The 8,845-nt window shown below is 42.3% G+C and overlaps 1 pseudogene; it reads left to right on the top strand.

The window, feature by feature from the left end:
• The first annotated feature begins 627 nt into the window (after positions 1-627).
• LOC123150205 (PH, RCC1 and FYVE domains-containing protein 1-like) lies at positions 628-8,596 on the top strand (annotated as a pseudogene).
• The last annotated feature ends 249 nt before the right edge of the window (positions 8,597-8,845 follow it).

Here is an 8,845-nt window from a genome sequence, read left to right as displayed (position 1 = left end):
TCTCTGGGAAGTACCTTGCTTTTAGACCTCTAACACTTAAGGAGAGCGGGTCCTGAAGCAATCGTCAAACCTGTCTGGCTAGTAATGCAAGATTAAACAGTTCAATATCCCGAAAGCCCATACCACCCATATACTTCGGCTTGCACATGGTACTCCACGATACCCACGCCGGCTTTCTTTGACCTTGTTTACTACCCCACCAAAATTTTCATATAATACACATGGTACTCCACGATACCCACGCCGGCTTTCTTTGATCACATCGTACGATCTTCGTCATATCAAGTTTTAGTGCATAAAATCTGTTTGCTTTAACTCTCCTTATTTATCATTCCCTTCAAATATGGACACTCTAGCCTGTCGTACGATCTTCGTCCTATCAAGTTTTAGTGCATACAATCAGTTTGCTTTAAAACTCCTTATTTTCATATAATGCAGACATTCATATGTAATAATGAAATTGTCCGTGATTCCAGGGACAAACGCCGACCGCTCCTCAAAAATTACCCGGCAAAAAGCTCGATCCCCACCGTTCATTCACCCCACAGGCCACATTCCCTGGTCCATGCACCCGGCCCACTGCCACCTCCAGGCCACATTCCCTGGTCCATGCACCCGGCCCACGGCCACCTCCCGGAGGCCGGGGCCCCTTCTTCCGCAACGCGCGGCGCGAGAGCTCGTTTGGCCCCCTCTCTCTCCTCCGCCGCTCCGCCCGCCTTTCTCGCCCACCGCACACGCGTCGAGCAAAACCCTCGCCGATCGCCCCCTCGCCCCCGACCGGCCGGAGGAATCCGGCCGCCGAATCACCTCGCCGGCGCCCTTGCCGCGCCGACAAGGATCGCCTCGGCTCCGTCCAATCCAGCCATGATTCGGGCCCGAGCTCTGAGGTAATCCCATGTTTTTTGGGGGCGATTTGCGAGGGCGGCTTGGATTGCGGCCGAAATGCATTCGTGCTGGAGCGGTTTCAGGGTTACATTTTAGTCATTGGGCCGTATTCTTTTTATGCCCTGAATCACGTCCACATTTTGGGGATGTTTTCCCCATTGTTCTGCTCACATTGTTGTGAATTTTGGGCGTTGGCAGTAGCTTGCGTGGGACCACTAGCGTTGCCTCGATGCGAATCTGTTCCAGCTGTTAGTTCAGGGAACATTCGTCCTTACCTCTTGTATCTACTTGTGCAATCCTGATGCTGGGTGCCACATTCATCCTTACATCTTGTATCCACTTGTGCAATGCTGATAATGGGGGCATGCTTTATCTTTTATCTAGAGATAATCTCTTGCTGAGAGTGATTGCCTTGCCGAATTCGTTGTTTCCTAGTCTATGTTAGAGTTATGTCAGTTGTATTTTTTACCAAAGAAAGTTGCAGTACTGCAGGTCCTACCACTATCTTGATTGAATGATGTTATTTGAAGGCAAAAATGTCTAAGCTATTGTGCTCCCACTTTACCTCCGCATTTTTTCTTCTCAGATGGCATGTCGGTAGACATAGTGTTTACAGTTGATCTGAAGCTAATGTCAGGCATATTTGGAGTATGTGCCTAAAAGTTCCTATAGTTTATCTCTTCCATATGCGTGTGTAGTGTAAAAATGGGAAGAAATGAAGAGTCTAGCTGTAGTGATGTGTTTGAATGAGTGATTCAGATTTTATAATTCTGCAGATCCCTTGCTACAGGGTTTGCTTTTTGTGGTATTGGCTTGGAGGAAGTTATGTGGCTGCGACAGACATGTGGTGTTGGAGTGAACTCAGTTTGTGGCATATGACTCTGGGTATTGCATGGCTGCAGATTCTTCGAAGAACGATCCCTTTGAGAGGAATGTCGAACAGGTAACTGTTTATCAGCTAGGTGGAGTGGGTAAGCTGATGTGTAAGAACCGAGCCTATCTGGCCCATTTAGATGTGCAACTCCACGATCCAAGTTCAAGTCCACCTGAACTAGAATTTTGGTTCATTTCTTGTTTTTCAGGGAAAAATACCAGCTTCCTCAGTATTCTCATTTTGCCGAATTTGCAACTATTCTAAATTTCGATTTTTTTTAAATCATGATGTTGTGCTGTATAGTATGAGCACTTTCTATTAATACTACACATTTGTGAGAATTTTTAAATATTTTTGAAAGGCTTTCTTTTTGCAACTCACGTGTATGCAGTTATGCACCCATGTTTACTTCCGTATTTTCTGACAATAACCTTCAAGCAGTGTAACATGGCTTGATCTATTATTGTCTGAATCCTATGGCATGGAAAACAGAAAACACAAGCAGGTGGTTTACAGGTTTAGCACCTGATGCAAATTGCAAAGTTGTCGGTTTAACAACATTTTGGTGGTGGGAAGCTGGGAGCATCAATCATATAATGTCTTATCTGAGAGTACCAAGAGCATGTAAATTATAATAACATTCTAATGATACAATTAAAACTTATGAAGGCAGTGTATGTGAACCAGCATTAACATAAGAGGATTAACTTTGCTTTATTCTCAAAATTGTACTTTTGTTTTGCTCTCGTAGTGTTTAATGGAATGGCCTTCTCATCTTCCATCACTCAACGGGGACCTTTTGAATTGCTAGGCAATAACAACCCTGAAGAAAGGAACACACTTGTTGAAATATGGGCGGCGGGGAAAACCAAAATTCTGCCCATTCAGACTTTCCAATGTACGTACCATAGTATCTTCTTCTGTGAATAAAATGTGTTAGCCTATTTTGTTGTATTATTAAATCAACTAGATGAGATAGTTTTTGGTTGTTTCTCTACCATTTACTTGTAAATTCTAACCATTGTGTTTAGCATTTTCCTGAGACTAAATCTCTTACATTTGGCATGCAAGTCCTCCATCTATTGATTCTCAGATAGATAATGCAGGCTGAGGAGACATACATAATGTGCAAGTGCCATGTACATTCTGCATCATAGGATCTTCTGAGAAAAACCTGCATATGCCAAAAGAATAAACACAGTGTCCTAATGTTTTATGTAAAGAAACATTTCATTGGTAAATCTTGTGCCTATGACTATCATTTTTTTACTGTTCAGGATGAGGCTATGCTCATCTGGCACTCCGGGCGAATGGAGAAGAAGCTAAACCTTATTCAAGTATCGAAAATAATTCCTGGACAGCGTACGGTATGTCCATACTTGGATATTTTGCTGTTTTATGATTATGCGATTCACCTCATCAGTCCTGGAAGGGTTTTCTGTTTTAAACATGATCAACTGTAACTCGGATTAATGTTAGTGCTCATGAACACGTATACGGTATGTGTATATTTTCATTAAGATAAACTGTGTCAAGGCCAAATATAAGACAATGATGCTATAAACTTACAAATCATTTGCCTAAAGGGTTGGGATAAACTTCATAGTCATAGTTCATCTGTTGAACTAAAATAAGAAAATTAAGAGAACAGTCAAAGTCAATCAAAGCTTTCCAACCAAGTGCCACTGAGTCCCTTCCTCTCTGATGGACTGGGTAAGCTCTCTCTGTTTGTTTTGCCAGTTTTTGTCAAATCATTGGCTTACTTACCCTACTGCCAAACCACAAAGTTACAATAGTGTGGTACTTTCTGCTGATCTTTGGTAACCTATTCCGGCTTGTTAGCCACCAGGTCTCCAGCCTTGAAAATTGCAGTCGTGCTAAATTTGATTCAATGCTACTCCTTAGCATTCTGAACAAGACTTCCCTAGTGGCAGGGTAGGCCATGAAGATGTGCTCAGCTGTCTCCATTTGTTGAAGACAGTATGAACAGTTACCATGTTTAGGAGGTCTGCACCGTTCTCCTTGTTGATTGTACTACAGCCAAACTTTCTAAAGCTGCTTCCCACATGGGAGTCATGAAAGACAATGGGGAATTTTTTTTTAAATCCCCATGTTCTAAGACAGAATAAGCAGTTGCCATGATATGGAAGCACTCGCTACTATACTCTTTTGTCTTGTTCTTCCTTTTTATTTTACTTGTCACATCGTTGTGCTCACTTGTCAACTCCTCTTTTTATTCGAAATTAGGGCACTTGCCAGCTCTGTTCAGTTACTTTCATGATAATCAAGAAATATCTGGCAAGATGAATAAAGTGTTTCCTGTGTTGCTTTCTTTGACAGGCTATCTTCCTGAGACATCCAAGACCTGATAAAGAGCATCAATCATTCTCCCTTATATATGGGCAGAGATCACTGGATCTGGTGTGTGAAATTCATCTCTTTATCTGTAGTCATGCTTAAATTTGTAATCCCATTATTTTTGTACATACTGATCAAAGATAAATATTTACTCCCTCCGTCCGAAAAAGCTTGTCCCTCAAATGGATGTATCTAGCACCAAGTTAGTGATAGATACATCCATTTGAGGGACAAGCTTTTCCGGACGGAGGGAGTAGGACACAGCTCTAATGATGCTGTTATGAACCTTCCATTAGTTTAATAACCCTCAGTAGGCAATTTGTTGTAGATCTGCAAAGATAAGGACGAAGCAGAAGCCTGGTTCATTGCTTTAAAGGCAATTATTTCACGACAAAACTGTAAGAAGTTGACAACAGAAACAAAAAATGATAAACCATCTTATTGCCCAATTAACCAGATGCATGGAGATTTACCATTGGCATCTTCTTGTTATGGTACTGATGTTGGAAAAAAGGTTGGTAAGCACTAAGCAGTGATTTCACTATGCACATTCATTAGTTACCTATGCATATTTATATCACACTTAATCTTTGTAGGTATCGAAAGGCGTCCAACAGTGCACCACAAATCATGATGCTCGTCCATTTGCCAATTTTGGGAATATTTTTTCTGACATGATATTATACACCGGGCAGGAGAGGAGTAGAGTTAGTACAGGTTCAGTTGGTTCTTCTAACTCCAGTATATCTGGAAGTGCAGATACCTCAGATGGGGGAGTAGCTGGAGTAGATAATAACGTCAGAGTTAGCTACTCAAGTGCAGTAAGTTCATGCAGCTATGGGTCAGGTGATGATTTTGATGCAATGGGGGATGTTCTCCTTTGGGGCAAGGGAGTAGGTGATGGCACGCTTGCTTATTCTTCACATTTATCTGGAAACTTGTATGGACCTAGAATTGATGCATCTTTACCAAAGGCACTGGAATCAACAGTTTTGCTGGATATTCACAATATAGCTTGTGGGAGTAAGCATTCGGTTTTGGTTACTAAACAAGGAGAAATGTATAGTTGGGGTGAAGAGTCAGGTGGTAGGCTCGGGCATGGAGTTGATACCAATCTTACCCACCCTAAGCTTATTAGTACCTTGAGTGGAATTAATATTGAATCCGTTGCATGCGGGGAATTTCATACTTGTGCTGTTTCTTTTTGTGGGGATCTCTACACCTGGGGTGATGGAATGCACAATTTTGGTCTTCTTGGTCATGGGAATGATACTGCTCATTGGATTCCAAAAAAGGTCTGTGGTCCATTGGAAGGATTGCATGTCTCATCGGTATCATGTGGACCTTGGCATACAGCCGTAGTGACTTCAACGGGCCAGTTGTTCACTTTTGGCGATGGAGTATTTGGTGCATTGGGCCATGGAGATCGCCAAAGCACAAATGTTGCAAGGGAAGTGAGCTCTCTAAGAGGCTTGCGTACTGTACATGCAGCTTGTGGTGCTTGGCATACAGTTGTGATAGTTGAGCTTGTAGATTCTCTAAATTCTGCCACATCTTGTAAACTATTCACATGGGGAGATGGCAATAAAGGTCAGCTTGGACATGCTGACAGGGAAACCAGACTCACCCCAGCCTGTGTGGAATCACTTCGTAAGCTTAGTTTTTGCCAAGTAGCTTGTGGCTATGACTTTACGGCCGCCTTGTCAACTTCTGGGCAAGTGTACACAATGGGCAGTAATGCTTTTGGACAACTTGGAAATCCGACGATTGATGGGAAGCTCCCCACTGTTGTTAAAGGGAGCATCTCCAGCAGTTGTGTTGAAGAGATAGCCTGTGGTTCTCATCATGTTGCTCTGCTGACTTCTAAAGCTGGAGTTTATACTTGGGGCAAGGGTGCGAATGGTCGCTTAGGGCATGGTAATAATTTTGATCGGAATACTCCAACTCTTGTTGAGGCTTTGAAAGATAAGCAAGTGAAGAGTGTGGCATGTGGTACAGATTTCACTGCTGTTATATGTTTCCATAGGTGCACATCTGGTTTGGATCAGTCACTATGCTCTGGCTGTCATTTGCAATTTAGTTTTAGAAGAAAGAGGCATAACTGTTATAACTGTGGCTTAGTATATTGCAAAGCATGCAGCATGAGAAAATCAACGAAAGCTTCTTTGGCTCCAAATTCGAACAAACCATATCGGGTATGTGATGAGTGCTGCACCAAACTTAATACGACCGGGGATGCTAAAAAACTGCAGAACTCAAAGCCTCTTGATGGAAACCCACATCCTTTGTCCAGTGAAGCAACTGATAGAGAAAACACAGTGAAGAGTTTGCGAGTGCGTCTATCTAGGCTTTTGACCATGGAATCATTCAAGCCTGAAGGTAAACACTCAAGGAATAACAGCCGGTTTCCTCTTCATCACTTGGGAAACTTAAGCCTTGGCAGTATAGGCCATTCCAAGGAGTTGACTTCTTTGTGCATTCCTACCTCGACGACTTCACGTGTGTCCTCTGTACCGATTTCACCACTTCCTACTAATAAGTTAACTACATCTGTCCTAACATCACCAGACTCTGCCTGTGCATATCCGTCAAACAAAAATATGACTGAAGAAGTTGCTAGGTTGCAATCACAGGTAACCATCACCATCGTATACAATTTGCAATTTCATCAAGATTCCAAGTGTTCTCCTCCGATCCTCGTTTCTTCTAAAGATTTATATTTTGGTAGGATGACAGTTCTCTAGGCAGCATATATGACTATTCAGAACATTAGAATTTGATTTCTAATCGTTTGCTTGGGATTTAATATATGTACTGCTCGATCTTTACCTTGGAAACAATATTGACTAAAAATTTCTCACACAGTGACCTAACCTGACCAATTCTCGTAGGTGAAAGAGCTGACACGTAAGTCTGAATTACTTGAAGCAGAACTTGACAGAACTAATAATCAGTTAAGAGAGGCCAGGACTACTGCTGCTGAGGAGAACTTGAAGTGCAAAGCAGCAAAAGAAGTTATCAGTTCCCTTACTACTCAGGTAGTTTTCTTTTTCTTATACTGTCAATTCTTGGAGTGCAAACATATCAGTTGTATAATCCTAGGACAGAATCTAAAGCTGTCTTGTTCCGCATTGGGCCAGTGCATTACTTACTTGAAGTTTCTTTATCCGCTTGTATACATTTGCGTTAGGTTCTATACCTGCAAGTTGAAATGCTGACGTACTGAAAACAAAAACCGGGGAGACCAGAGAACGTTGAATGATAGACGCAGCGCATCACGGATACAAATTTTGTTTTCATGCTTACAACTAGTAGGTCCCAGCTAGTGCAATGTGATGAGAAGTGGAAGCACATGGTAATGGTATTACTATTCCCAGAACCATCAGATGGCGTCACTATAAGCTTTTGCCTATGAATCGATGCTTATAATCTTAAATTCAGCTAATTTTGTGTCGCTGTTGCGCTGTTGCAATCAATGTTTTTTTTTTGAATAAAAGAGAGGCCGCCCTCTCCGATTCCTATTAAACAAATCATCTGGTTCGCAAGCATACCTGGGCACTACAAATATCAATCATCCCCTGATCGATCATTACATGACTAGAACATATAAACTAGCAGCGAAAGTAGAAATCACCCAAACCTCTCATCAGAGGCAGGTTAGATTAACAGGTCTCCACAACTGACAAACTGACAAAGCGAAATAAGGAAAACAGCAAAAGGAACCAAGGCATCCATGAACTTCTCCCTCAAGTAGAACTAACAGCAACAGGGTTTCGCAGAGGAGTTAAGCCACTGGTGATCTGAAGAACTCCTGGTCGCCAACCCTGTTCCAATCGATATAATGGACTTCATGGTTACTTCGTCGTTTAACTTAAAAATTATTTTGCGTTGTCAGATCAGAAGTATGACCGAAAGAACACCTGAAGAGCGTACTGTCAACGACACCTGGACCAGTCAAGTATCTAAGTTGTTAGGAAGTCATTTCTGCGAGAACCATTTGAACGATGTTTCAAGGGCACCTGATTCCAGCGCCCACTTAGCTCATCAGTCGCCTTGCAAAGAGAACAGCATTGCAGCAGACGCGGAATGGACTGAACAGGTTGAACATGGTGTATACATCACTATATTTCGCTCACCAGCGGGTCATAAATACCTCAGGCGCGTCCGTTTCAGGTATGGATATATCTTATCTCGTTTTCATAAACTTTACTTATATGCCTTTTCCCTTCGTGGATTTGCCTATTGATCGCTTCTTTTGCTCACCTGAAGCAAGAGGCATTTCACGGAACAGCAAGCAGAGCGATGGTGGGCGAGCACCGGCCAACTCTACACCAGCAGTATGGTATCCTGACTGGAGACAGTATCATCCCGTCGTGAACATCCCAAGCAAAGGGATAGGATTTTATCATCAGCTAACTGGTGTGTAACGCGCAACTTCTTCTGGCAAATGTACATCTTTACTTGTCTGGTCTCTGTTCATCGAAAAAATTTATACATGCCTGGTGGATTCTGTGAGCGACCAGTTTTTAGTGGTCCTCCCAACAGATGCATTGAGGCAACGTGTATGCTGTATAGAGCTAGAGCTTTCCTGCCCGACGAAGTCAGTTTTGTTAATCGTGGCTTCTCTCTGTACGACATAAATAGTTTTAGGTAATATTTCCTTTTTTTTCTCTTTGGTTTAGTGGCACTCATGTACGTAGTTGGCTGAAAATATCCATGTGAAATACT

Source organism: Triticum aestivum, chromosome 7A, assembly GCF_018294505.1.
Source record: "Triticum aestivum cultivar Chinese Spring chromosome 7A, IWGSC CS RefSeq v2.1, whole genome shotgun sequence".
Lineage (NCBI taxonomy): Eukaryota > Viridiplantae > Streptophyta > Magnoliopsida > Poales > Poaceae > Triticum > Triticum aestivum.
Note: the sequence above shows the minus strand (reverse complement) of the source record. Positions and strands in the feature narration are given on the sequence as shown.